At 40.2% G+C, this 13,419-nt stretch overlaps 1 long non-coding RNA gene across 3 annotated transcripts in view; it reads right to left on the bottom strand.

The window, feature by feature from the left end:
• Positions 1 to 650: 650 nt before the first annotated feature.
• LOC133258521 (uncharacterized) overlaps positions 651 to 13,419 on the bottom strand; it is a 34,479-nt gene continuing 21,710 nt past the window's right edge. The window contains exons 2-4 of one of the 3 annotated variants that reach the window (XR_009740065.1): positions 7,332 to 7,633; positions 5,904 to 6,037; positions 651 to 1,063 (exon numbers count right to left, since the gene is read on the bottom strand). This is a non-coding gene — a long non-coding RNA (uncharacterized LOC133258521). The remainder of the gene's footprint in view (positions 1,064 to 5,903; positions 6,038 to 7,331; positions 7,634 to 13,419) is intronic. The other 2 variants (XR_009740067.1, XR_009740066.1) reach the window with 2 other exon arrangements.

Genomic DNA, 13,419 nt, shown 5'->3' with positions numbered 1-13,419 from the left:
AGCACTTCTTTTGATCCTTAGAGAAAGAGAAGCTGTGAGGAAAAAAAAAAAAAAAAACGGTGGATTTCCACTATAAAGCCAGTAAAAATAGCTAAAAATAAAACTGTCCCCAAAATAAATATTAAAATGGTCTATCTTAATGCAAAAAGAAAAAATAAGAATCTTCATGGGGGCTGGGAAATAAGTAACCATAAGAGTATTCCTTAAGTAGACAAATCTCAGAGTATTAAAGAGATTGCATTTAATTCTCAGCTTGGTGAAAAAGCATACATCACCCTTTGCTGTATTAAGCCTTCACTCTTTTATTAAACTATAAGTTCAAGCTTCCTCTTCCCTAATATTTGCTTTAAACAAATAAGCAAATGAACAAACTTGAGTATTAGAAAGGAAAACTCGCAAAAGGTCAAATCAATTGATAGTTACCAATCAGTAGTCTGTATTAGCCCTGGGTATGGAAGATCCCCTGGAGAAAGAAATGGCAACTCACATTTTTGCCTGGAAAATTCCATGGACAGAGGAGCCTGGTGGGCTACAGGCTTTGGGGTCACAAAGAGTCAGACACAACTGGGCAACCAAGCATGAATGTACACATGTGTAACAGTTGATATCATAAAGACTAAATTTGGGATTGACATGTACATACTGCTAGATTTACAATAGATAACCAACAGGGACCTACTATAAAAAATAATCAAATAAAATATAAAATAAAAAAAGAAAATTACTGTTAAAAAAAAGACCAAGTAATATTTGGGACTGAACATTTTATATACTGAGTAACTGTTCGATGCAGAGGGCTCCTACACACATTTTTATTTTTATTTTATTTTATTTTTTTTTTACACACGTTTTTAAAATGAACTGTCTTGGTTCCTCATCTGTACTTGAGTTGGTTCCAATTCTGTTTTAGTCCAAATGTTTACACATATTCACCTTTCACTCACAATCCTGATAAGGGGAACTGCATTTCTTTGGACATGGAAGCAATTTAGATAGTGGTTAAAAGGAAGTGTTGATGAACACACAGCTGCAGGGGTGATGTCTGCAAGTTTTAATGACCAGCCTGCAAAGAATCAGAAGCACAATTTATAACAGCACCAAATTCCCACCTCTTGCTACATCACATTTTAAATCAAAGAAAACAAAGATTTTAAGAGAGGGAACATGTGGCCAACTGTTCACACTGTAGTCCCTGAAATCAATCTATTCCACCAGAGGACACTTTAAATGTTAGATATTTTCCTTCATGCTTTGTGATTTTTTTGTTTTTGTTTATGATACTTATCTTCTCTTGGCCAGATTGTTGGCTGACAAACTATTTTTAAACATTTATATGACTTCTGCTTATGCATTCCAGAGGGGGAAAGAGCTTTTGTTATAGGTAGTAAAAATCAAGAGAAACAGATAAGTCAGGGTTGTGATTTGCCAAAGGTCAAAGGTCATGACAAATGAATGACTCCAGAGGCTTTGAGGTCAAAGGTGCAACTGGGATCCCATAACCTCCAAGCAGCCTTTTACATCACAAAGGAAAGCAAAGCTTTTCTAGGCTTCATGAAGGAAATCTGTAGGCACATTCACACTTTTTCTTGAAAAATTATTTCAAAATGATTCTGCCCATGATAATTCTTCCTCTCAAAGCCAAGTGGCATGAAATAAGCTTTTATATAAATTGAATGTCTCCTTAGCATTTTATTAGTATTCTATATTGACAACCTAGAGGAAAAACTAACAAAGATGAATATGTGTTTCTTTAAAAGTGGAAAATAAGCACATTTTTTAGAAGATCAAGACCCACACTAAAGAAGTACATTTATCTTCTTTGTTATTTTTTCCAATCCCATGTGTATTTATAGAGTATACCTAAAAATTTGTTTTTCTTGAAAAACAAATTCACTTGAGAGAAATAGTGATCTCTTGTGCTTTCTATTTGGCATATAACTTTATGCTAAATTCTGAATACAGGTCCTAAATAAGGTTTTGTAATGCGCACCATTCTGATACTAGTATGTGCTTTTTCTTTTTTTAATTCTTTTTTTTTTTTTGCTAATTTAAAGCAAATAAAAAAAAAACTTCAGTGATACCAGGGCCACTGTTTAGATCAGAATGTCTGTGGCAGTTCTCACAATATATTAGTAGCTGGAGCTATATCTATACCATGTAAATGGGAGAAAAAAAATGCAAAACCTTACTTTTCAACTCCATTGCTTTCTAACCTCTCATGAGCACTTAATTCCTCATAGAGAAGGAAATAGTCACGCTGTAGAATCCTGTGGCCCATGAAGGGTAATTGGATAACATCTTTTGAAAGATTTACAAGGCTGCCAAGGATTTTGCCAGCTTTAAACCTGATTGATTCAGTGTGAAAAGATCTGAACAATTCTGACCTAAAAGTTTAAAGGCAGACCTTTCCTGTGAAAGTATAATTTAAAGCCTGTAATAAAATTGTATTGGAAAACACCACATTGAAGAACACAGCTATAAATTGCAAAATAGCATTATGTTAAAGGACATTTTTTTTCCCCTGAAGTCCTCTGAAAGAACCCTAATTGTTCACCAGATACTTTAATAATGAGGTGTTTTTGGTTTGGCCTTTTATTTTCTCCTGGAAAAAGTCCCGAAACAAAGACAAAATGAGCCAACTATTTTGCTTCCCTCACCAAAAAGTTTGACTTCTTGCTTATGCACACAGATGGAATTTCTACAACTTTTTTCTTATTAGGTAAAATAAAGAAAAGTGAAATCTCATTTATCTTGAACAAAGAAGAGACCAAACAGACTTGTTTCATATTTTAATTTCTCAAAGTGCTCATTCTCATCATATATTAATTTCCATCTTGACAAAATATATACACGCATAATGAGTGCAATACTTTGTGAGTGGGCGCAAATGCTTGTGATGACTCAGACAGATTAATGATTAAACATCTTCCAGCTAATTACTCCAGGCCATTAATTATTTATCCAAGTCCATAAGTCTATCATCTATTTTAGCCACTCTCTTCTATGTCCCATTTTAGAAGAGGTGGGTGTAGAAAAACTAGAAGCATAAAAATTTCAAATGAAATTAAGTGATGTTACACATATTTTTTTCCTTTGTCTTTAGAATCAGGGAAAAATTGAGACTGTGGTATTTAGACAGAGTCTGTGTATCTTTAACAAAGCCTCCTTTGTAACACGTTCACTAACTTTGCATTTCCTCCTCAAATTTCAGCTTGAAGGATTTAGGGGAAAATTCCATGTGCCCACTTAACCTGTGAAGATTTGGGCTCTCTGCCATTTGCCTTTTGATTTTTTGAAACATATGAACTGGTCTTAGGATGTTTAAAACAGGAATCTTGATTTATGGATACTTTGTCACCACATACAAATTTACTTGTGACCAGAAATGACTGCTTTCTGTGTCAATTTGTGATCACACTGACTTTCCAACAAAGTGAAAGCCTACTTTCCTCCCGTCCTTTAAAAGGACAGAATAAGACCTGTGGCACTAAAGGAAAAAGTTAAGAAATACCTAAAAGAGAAGCTGTCTTTTGTGTAAAATAGTTTGTACCAAGAAAAGGCATTCAGAAAGGAAGGAGGGACAATGTTTTGGACGCTATTTCTTTCCTGAAGAATTAGGTAATGAGTTAGCTCAGGCTTGCACCCCCTTTCCATCCTCTAACTAGAGTTCAGTTCTAGGAGGTAATTCAACCAGCTTGCTGAAAATCCTCCATGGTCCCCCTTATTGCATCAAGAGTGGAATAATTTCCACTGTATCAGCTTCCAGCTGGCTGTTAGCTATTTCTTGAGGATGCAGTACTTGGTCTACGCTAGTGCTCTAAACTGGCAGGGTCCCCAGAAGTTGTTCTTTAGAATGTTACAGTCAGTTAAGCTGAAAATTGTTAACTATTGGGAAATACACCCCAGGGTGAAGGAAAAGGCAAATTAAGAATTGGCTATAAAAATATTTTTTGGTATGTTCACATCACATCAATTTTCCTTATACAAAGTCATCCTACAAAAAAGAACAGAGGGACAGCCTTTTCTGGTGACCTGATTTTGAGTTCTGGTGCCACCTAGTGGGAAGGGGAGGAATAGAGCATGCCAAAGAGGCCTGACCCGAGTCACCACTCAGCAGATCAAGACAATTGATTCATTTCCTTCTTGTCACTATGTACGTGTGTGTATGTGCGTGCGTGCGTGTGTGTGTGTGTGTGTGTGTATGTTTAAAACCTTCGTCACTTTCCTGATGCAATGCTTTTTAGCAGTCCATATCAAAGGATTGAGGTCAAATCCCTCTTTTGCTGACATTCAAGGCTTCCTGCAATCTGATTCCAGTTTGTATTTGAAACGTTACTTGGCAACCATTCTTCGTGAAGTTTTTCATAACAGCCAGGCTGGTCTGCTTCAAACAACATTCCTTACCTTTGCTCGTGTTGCCTTTCCACTCAATATAGATTCTCTTATCCTTTTAGAATCTCATATTTAGAGAGATCTTATGGTTAGATTAGATGTCTTCAATACTAGTGCCTCCCAGAAAATTCCCTTTTAAGAAGTCCTCCAAACCTCTTTTTGAGACAGTGAATTTAATCTTATCTGAGATGACTTGTTATATTTTCAGCTACTTCTGGTAGAAAGTACTTTCTTATATGGAACCCACACCTCCAGTTCAAGAGCAGAGTGAGTGCTCGAAGTAGATGGTTCAGTGCAGACTCGGAAACAAGGTGGGTTACAGCTTTGTAACCTTCTTAGCATGTGACATTGGGCACATGATAAGTTCACTAGATCTTAGTTACTTTACTTGTAAAATTGGGATAAGAATAGTGCCTCTTATCATTCAGAATCATGTATTGGCTTATATGTGTGAAAGCGCTTAGAACAGTATGTAACATGCAGTGTGTGCTTTGTGTCTGATTTATTATGTTTATAGCTTTTGGAAGCCATTAACATAAAGATCGGAGAAGGCGATGGCACCCCACTCCAGTGCTCCTGCCTTAAAAATCCCATGGATGGAGGAGCCTGGAAGGCTGCGGTCCACAGGGTCGCTGAGGGTCGGACACGACTGAGCGACTTTATTTCACTTTTCACTTTCATGCATTGAAGGAAATGGCAACCCACTCCAGTGTTCTTGCCTGGAGAATCCCAGGGACGGGGGAGCCTGGTGAGCTGCCATCTATGGGGTCACACAGAGTCGGACACGACTGAAGTGATTTAGCAGTAGCAGCAGCAGCAACATAAAAATATGCATGATAGTTGCGGTAATGAAAAGAGTGTATTGAACAACACATGTTGTTCAACGGCTTACTTGGAGCACCCCACCTATAAGACGCTGTCCTCGCTAAGGTTCTATGGGGACATAAGTTGGGGAGATGCCACATGCCATTTGCATCTACATCCTATATTATATGATATATGATAATTAGCATAATTAAGGCTGTCAACTTCTGTCATATAACAACCTACTTTTATCAATCTTGGCATTTCCTAAACCTATTTGACTCAAGAATTCTTTTTAATATAACATCTTGCATGTGTGCTAAGTCACTTCAGTTATGTCCAACTCTTTGCAACCCTATGGACTACAACTCACCAGGCTTCTCTGTCCATGGGGTTCTCTAGGCAAGAATACTGGAGAGGGTTGCCATGCTCTCCTCTAGGGCATCTTCCCAACACAGGAATCAAACCCGCATCTCTTATGTCTCCAGCATTGGCAGGCAGGTGGGTTCTTTACCACTAGCACCACTTGGGAAGCCCAGTATATAACATCTCAACATCTCATTATCTATTTATATTTTAGGAGACGAGGGCTTCAACTCAAAACCTTAAAGGATTTTCCTTAGTTTAAGCCGGGGAAGTAGGCTGGGTGAAATACAATATGGAGTAGGGTGAGTTATGAAAAACTAGAGGACACATGTCTTACTTACCTAAGAACATTTCAATTTGGCTCCTGAAAAAAACACTGTGAGGCCAATGGAAACATAGCTACAGGCTGAATCTGGGCCATGTTCAGCAAATTTGTGATTCCTGAAGAGCAGGAAAAGAGAAGTAACTGTGTAACCTGGGAAAGAACAATATTTTAGAGATATTCGAGAGATGCTAACAAGAAATTGCAAAGGAACAGTAAGAGATGTGGAACCTGGAAACAAAAAGAGGCAAAACAGGGATGTCTTTGGGGTCAGAGAGAAAGTGTGTTGGTTTCCTTTTGCTGCTGTTACAAATCGCCACAAACGTAGTGGCTTAAACCAATGCACGTATATTATCTTTCAGTTCTCCTAAGCAGAGGTCTGACCTGGGTCTCACTGGGCTACCAGGAAGGGATCAATTAGAGTCTCCGTGTTCCTCCTGGAGACTGAGGGAACAATCCGCTGCCTACCCTTTCCCAGCTTCTAGAAGAAGGCTGCCTAACACCCTCGGCTGGGGGTCCCTTCCTCCAGTGAAGATGTATCCAGTCCTCTTCACATCACATCATTCCGACCTCCTCTCTTGTCTCCCTCTTCCACTTTTAAGGAATCTTGTGATAACGTGAGACTCTCCTAAATATTCCAAGATACTCTCTATTTTAAGGTCAACCAGTTAACATTAATTTTATCTATAACCATTAATTCCCTTTTGTCATGTAACACGTATTCACAGATTTTGGGGAATGTAGATATGTAGATATCTTGGGGGATATTATTTTCTCTGTAGCAGAGGGTAAATTGGAAGAATACTGAATAGAGACAAGATTCGAGCTCCCCCCACCCCAGCAATGCATCTCTGTATTTATAACAATGGGAGAGAAAGTTGGGAAAGAAGAAGGAATTGAAACCCACTTGGTGAGCAATTAGACTCATCATCATGGCACAAATGATAAAGAATCCACCTGCCAACGCAGAAGATGCGGGAGACCCGGGTTCAATCCCTGGGTTGGGGAGATCCCCTGGAGGAGGAAATGGCAACCCACTCCAGTATTCTTTCCTGGGAAATCCCTGGCTGGCTACAATCCATGGGGTTTCAAAGAGTTGGAAATGACTGAGCACACACACATTTTCACAGTGTATGGCTCTAATCAAGCTGCATGATGGTGTCTGTGCAAATTAGAATAAAGATGCCCCTCCAGGAAGATGGTGGCTCAGCTGGTAAAGAATCCACCTGCAATGTGGGAGACCTGGGTTTGATCCCTGGGTTGGGAAGATCCCCTGGACAAGGGAACGGCTACCCACTCCAGTATTCTGGCCTGGAGAATTCACTGTATAGTCCATGGGGGTCACAATAATTCAGACATGACTGAGTGACTTTCACTTTCCAGGAAGATGAGTTAGAAAAGGAGGCTTTTCTAGCAGGTGAATTCCTCCCAACCCATCCTCCCTCACCTGGGGACAGACGATGGCACAAAGATGGCCCTCATCCAGGCTGATGCAGGTCTATGTAGGGTGAAGCAGCTGGGCAGCCCCCAGCTGGACTCCTCTGTTGGGAGTCTTCACTACCACAGTGATGGCCTGCATCCCGGCCTCCGCTGGGAAAGCTTCTGCTTGTTCTCTCTCGTGCCCAGAGTTGTGCTTCTGGCCCGGTTTTCCCCAAACTTCCTGGGTTCTCTCAGAACAATTTGTGCAGAGTTCTAGAACAGCCCACAGCACATGTCAGCTTGGTTTCTTCCTCTTTAACAATGAGTTTGCTGAAAGAAAGGACACTTGAAATTTTTTTTTTTCAACTGCAGCAGAATGTTTGCATTTATATCATTAGATTTACCATGGGTGGGGTGTGTGACACGATTTTACACAATATTAGAATATATTTTAAAACACTGCTGGCAGACCTGGGTTCGATCCCTGGGGTTGGGAAGATCCCCTGGAGGAGAGTGTGGCTACCCACTCCAGTATTCTGGCCTGTAGAATTCCATGGACTAGTCCAAGAGGTTACAAAGAGTAGGACACGTCTGAGCGACTTTCACTTAATGGATTGTCATAGTGACTTCCCAGATGGAGCCCGTGGTAAAGAATTTGCTTGCCAATGCAGGGGAGGCAAGAGATGTGGGTTCCATCCCTGGGTGGGGAAGATTCCCTGGAGCCGGAAATGACAACCCACTCCAGTATTTTTGCCTGGAAAATTCCATGGAGAGGAACCTGGCAGGCTACAGTCTATGGGGTCGCAAAGAGTTGGACATGACTGAGCATGTATGCATGTGACAATGCGTTGTCATACCAATCTTGTAAGTACCTGGTTCTTTCTTCCTTTCCACCTATACCCTGGGTGTTCTTTTCCTTTTTCCTGCCCAAGTCACTAATTTCAAGGTTTTATCTTATTCATTTCTTTGCTCAATCAGTTAATAGATATTTACTGAGGACTTGACTATATTCTCAGTATTGCTACATGAGTCAGAAGTCCCTGCTCTAGTAGACAAGATAATATATAGGCATTATATAGGTATTTTGTATCTATATAATCTATAGAGATTTTATAGATATCTACTGTGTAAATGTTATACCACCATACCTATGGTCTCTGAAATTCGGGTAGGCACCTGAAATACTGCCTTTATCACTGACTTACCTAAAAACAAACACAAATTTGCTCAAGTTTGTGTGAATCAGATGGCCCAGTGGACACATGCAGATGTCACATACCTTAACTGTAAGTGAAAGTCTCCATCCTTAAGTCACAGAGTTCCTGCTGCATAGGAAACAAGACCAGCTGAGCAACAGTATCAATGCCAAGCTCCACCCAGGTTCTATAGCTCCTAGGAATGGAATCTGCCATATCTTCATTCCTTAATATGAAGGAGACATGGGCCCCTGAAGGCAGTGGAGGGTCAGGGGTTATAAATAGTCAAACAGCCCTTTGCTCTGAATGGCTAATTGCTAGCTGCTACTTTGAGATTGCTCCTGGGGCAATACAGCTTTACTCTTGAAATCCTGGGCATTTAATTGTTCAACCATATCATCCTTAATCTAGCCTGCATGAAGCTAGGGATTTTGGAGGAAAAATACTTAACTATAAAGCCTTTTAATTTTCATACTTTCAAGAAAGCCAGACTTCATGATGCAGATAAAGTAAAATGTTTTTCATGATTCTATTGTCTGTTGACCAGTAAATCTTTTAGAGGGTCACACTGGGAACATTGTCAGAGAAGGCAATGGCAACTCACTCCAGTACTCTTGCCTGGAAAATCCCATGGACGGAGGAGCCTGGTAGGCTGTAGTTCATGAGGTCGCTAAGAGTTGGACACAACTGAGTGACTTCACTTTCACTTTTCACTTTCATGCATTGGAGAAGGAAATGGCAACCCACTCCAGTGTTCTTGCCTGGAGAATCCCAGGGACGGGGGAGCCTGGTGGGCTGCCATCTATGGGGTCGCACAGAGTCGGACATGACTGAAGTGACTTAGTAGCAGCAGCAGCAGGGAACATTATAAGGCTGTGTTATGCTGATTTGAGTTTTTCAAATGCCTAAATGAAGTGATTCCTGAGTGACTTGGAGTATAGTTTTAAGATTAAAAGGCATGGGGCATTTGTACCTATGGAATATCCTTCACCTTTGAAAGTGTTAGTCACTCAGTCATGTCCGACTCTTTGCAACCCCATGGACTGTAGCCTGCCAAGTTCCTCTGTTCATGCAGATTCTCCAGGCAAAAATACGGGAATGGGTTGCCATTCCGTTCTCCAGAGGATCTTCCTGACTCGGATTGAACTTGGCTCTTCCACATTGCAGGCAGATTCTTTACCATCTGAGCCACAAGGGAAGCCCATGGAATATCCTTCACCTTTAAGGAAAGCTTATCATTTGAAGAGTTAAGGAAACTGGCAATCAATGCTGTATTCACTAGAGAACTGATTCAATATTCCAGTGAATTTCTAGAGTGAATTTTTGACAACTGAAGCCATTTTATTGATGTAAGAGCTATAATTTAATGTTCATTTCATATCTCAAGTGCTTTATTTGTACCTTCTCATTTAATCTTCAAAACTTCCATTTTACAGGAGAGAAAACTGAGGTATAGTTGAATTGAATCCAGGGGCAATCTGAAAATCAAGTTCAAGCTCTTCAGCCTTTCATTCCTTTCTCAATATGAACTTTAAAGCATTTTTTTTCTTTTTAAATAATGAAGCATGAGTGTGTAATATTAGGAAAGAAACTGGCCACCTTTAAGTGAAAATGAAATGGAAAGCAATTAATTTCTCTTAACATGAATGAAGGTTGTTCTAAATGCATACAGAGGGGATTTCATGTATGAAAACTTACCAGAAAAATAAATCCTCTTCTCTAAATAAGCAATCATAGTGTTAATCCTTCTGTCTTTTCAATGTTTATATTTATATTTTTAAACATTTGTTCTTAAAAGTTGGTATTTTCTACCATTGTATATTTCTACCATTGTATATAATCTACCATGGTATATTATTTTCTCTCTGCCTCTCCTCTCTCTCTATATATATGTGCTAAGTCATTTTAGCCCTGTCCGACTCTTTGTGACCCCGTGGACTGCAACCTTCCAGACACCTCTGAACATGGGATTCTACAGGCAAGAATACTAGAGTGGGTTGCCGTGCCCTCCTCCAGGGGGTCTTCCCAATCCAGGGATTGAACCCACATCTCTTATGTCTCCTGCATCTACAAGCAGGTTCTTTACCACTAGCACCAGCTGGGAGGCCCATATATATTTATGGGCTTCCTTTGTAGCTCAACAGGAGACCCCGGTTCAATTCCTGGGTCAGGAAGTTTCCTTGGAGAAGGGATAGGCTACCCATTCCAGTATTCTTGGGCTTTCCTGGTGGCTCAGACAGTAAAGAATCTGCCTGCAATGCGGGAGACCTGGGTTTGATCCCTGGGTTGGGAAAATCCCCTGGAGGAGGACATGGCAACCCTCTCCAGTATTCTTGCCTGGAGAATCCCCATGGACAGAGGAGCCTGGCGGGCTACAGTCCATGGGGTCACAAAGAGTCGGACATGACTGAGCGACTAAACACACACATATATACACATATACATAAAACATTACTTATTCATAAACTAACTGAGAATCACTGCCCTGAACCCTCTCTACTTGCCTATAAATCAGTTCTCCAGCATTTGGAAAGGAAGTATAAGCAGTAGAATAACGTGCAACCAAAGAGGCTTTTAGTCAAAGCCTAGTCAAAGCCTTTCCTAAACCTGACTGGCTGTTTGCTCCTCAGTATCTTCTCTCTGTAGCATGGGAACCATAGCAGAACTTAAAAGACAGGGCTATTGGGAGGATTATGTGCAATGAGAAATGTCAATATTATTCTCTCTATGGAGGAACTTGAGGATTTGAGCCTTCTAAATCAATCCCTTTGCTGATGTTCGAGTAAAAGAGTCTTTTTCGAGGAAGAGGAAGTCACTCAGTCGTGTCTGTCTCTTTATGACCCTATGGATTATAAAGTCTATGGAATTCTCTAGGCCAGAATACTGGAGTGGGTAACCTTTCCCTTCTCCAGGGGATCTTCGCAACCCAAGGATCAAACCCAAGTCTCTGGCATTGCAGGTGGATTATTTACCAGCTGAGTCACAAGGGAAGCCCCCTTTTTGGTTAAATTCCAGCCCTCTCTCTCTGAGTCAGTAATCTAGGGCTTGACATAAGCCCTGCTCAGCTGACCCCCCTGTTCTGTGTGGTAAAAACTGCACCTCTCACAAAGACAGTTTTGCCTCCAGTGTGTGGTAGCAATGAGAGAGACTGAGAAACAGTCAAACAAAGATCTAGTGAATGAAGTTCCTGAAAAATCACTGAAGTGATGTACATCGGAAAATGCATGATGGCACCATTTGTAATACAATTTTAAAGTTCAGTTTTTTTTCTCTCTGTAGTTATTGTTATCAAGGCAGTTGCCCCAGAACCATACCTCTCCCTCACATTGTTGTTTGTTGTTCAGTCGTGATCATGCCAGGACTTCAGCAAGTCAGGCTTCCCTGTCCTTCACCATCTCCCGGAATTTGCTCAAACTAATGCCCATTGGGTCAGTGATGCCATCCAACCATCTCATCCTCTGTCACCCCCTTCTCTTCCTACCCTCAATCTTTCCCAGCAGCAGGGTCTTTTCCAATGAGTTGGCTCTTTGCATCTGGTGCCAAAGTATTGGAGCTTCAGCTTCAGCACCAGTCCTTCCAATGAATATTCAAGGTTGATCTCCTTTAGGATTGACTGGTTGGATCTCCTTGCAGTCCAAGGGACTCTCAAGAGTCTTCAACACCACAGTTCAAAAGAATCAATTCTTTGGTCCTCAGCCTTCTTTATTGTCCAACTCTCACATCCATACATGATTACTGGAAAAACCATAGCTTTACTGTACTTTGACTCAAGGTCAAAGTAGACCTTAGTCTTATTATACACTCATTGTGATACATTAGTTAAACGACATACCCAAAGTGCCATGACAGTTGATGAGTGCCATGACAACAACCAGAAAAGTCCATACAAGGACAAAAAAGGAGAGATGCATCAGTTCCGGGTCCAAAACACACAGCTGTTCTTGAAATACTCTTGAATATTCTGCTCATTCTTTCCAGTGTTTCCCCTTTTTATCTTGATCCTCCTTTATATTTAGTGTCTCCACCCAAATTGGGCTGACAAGTTGATTTGTGAATTAGGTTCTCACTTCTCTATTCTTTGGCCTTTTAATAAAGCCTATGCTGTTCCAGTCTCAGCATTGATTTTGCTGTTGGCTGGGTAAATTCAACCAAAAAAGGAATCTCTCCAGGACAGGGGGCCTCAGCCTGAGCTAGAACCCCAGTTGGAGGTACGGTTGATGACTTTAGTAACATTATGACCATGGACAGTCCTTTTTATGTGGCCACGAGACTTATATATGGATTGTTTAGATTTCTTTCTTCTATATCTTTTAGGAAATCAACTTCTTTTTTAGCCATCAGAGGGACATGAGTTTGAGCAAGCTCCAGAAGTTGGTGATGGACAGGGAAGACTGGCATGCTACAGTCCATGGGGTCACAGAGTGTTGGACACGACTGAGCGATTGAACTGACTGACTGAAGAGTAATTAAGGAAATCGAAAAAGAAACACTCAAATGTTTTAAATAAATATTCTGTCAACTTAAATCTTCTATACTTAGCATGTATTGGAGTATTTATAGTTTTAAAACACTTAAAATTACTTTAGATAATGTTTCTTAAAATGACTTTTTAAAAATTTGCTTTGGGGATGATTATAGCCATTGGGTGGAGCCAGCAATTAAAAAGTATTTGACACTTCAAAAAAATAAAACACTTTTGGCATGTGAAAAGTCATTTACAATCACACCTCAAACTTTAGCTGTTAATATTAACAGCCGAAAGGGTCGTTACACACTTATAAAGGAAGTTTCACTAAATATAGTCGGCATTAAGGAGACGTGTTGACAAGAAGAATTGAAAATAAAACCTCAAGACAACTTTTTGATTTAAAATTCTATTTTTTGAGCGTGAATGTCATTTTTGAGGAAACTTACACTTTC

The sequence above is a fragment of the Bos javanicus genome, chromosome 12 (assembly GCF_032452875.1).
Source record: "Bos javanicus breed banteng chromosome 12, ARS-OSU_banteng_1.0, whole genome shotgun sequence".
Taxonomy (NCBI): domain Eukaryota; kingdom Metazoa; phylum Chordata; class Mammalia; order Artiodactyla; family Bovidae; genus Bos; species Bos javanicus.
Note: the sequence above shows the minus strand (reverse complement) of the source record. Positions and strands in the feature narration are given on the sequence as shown.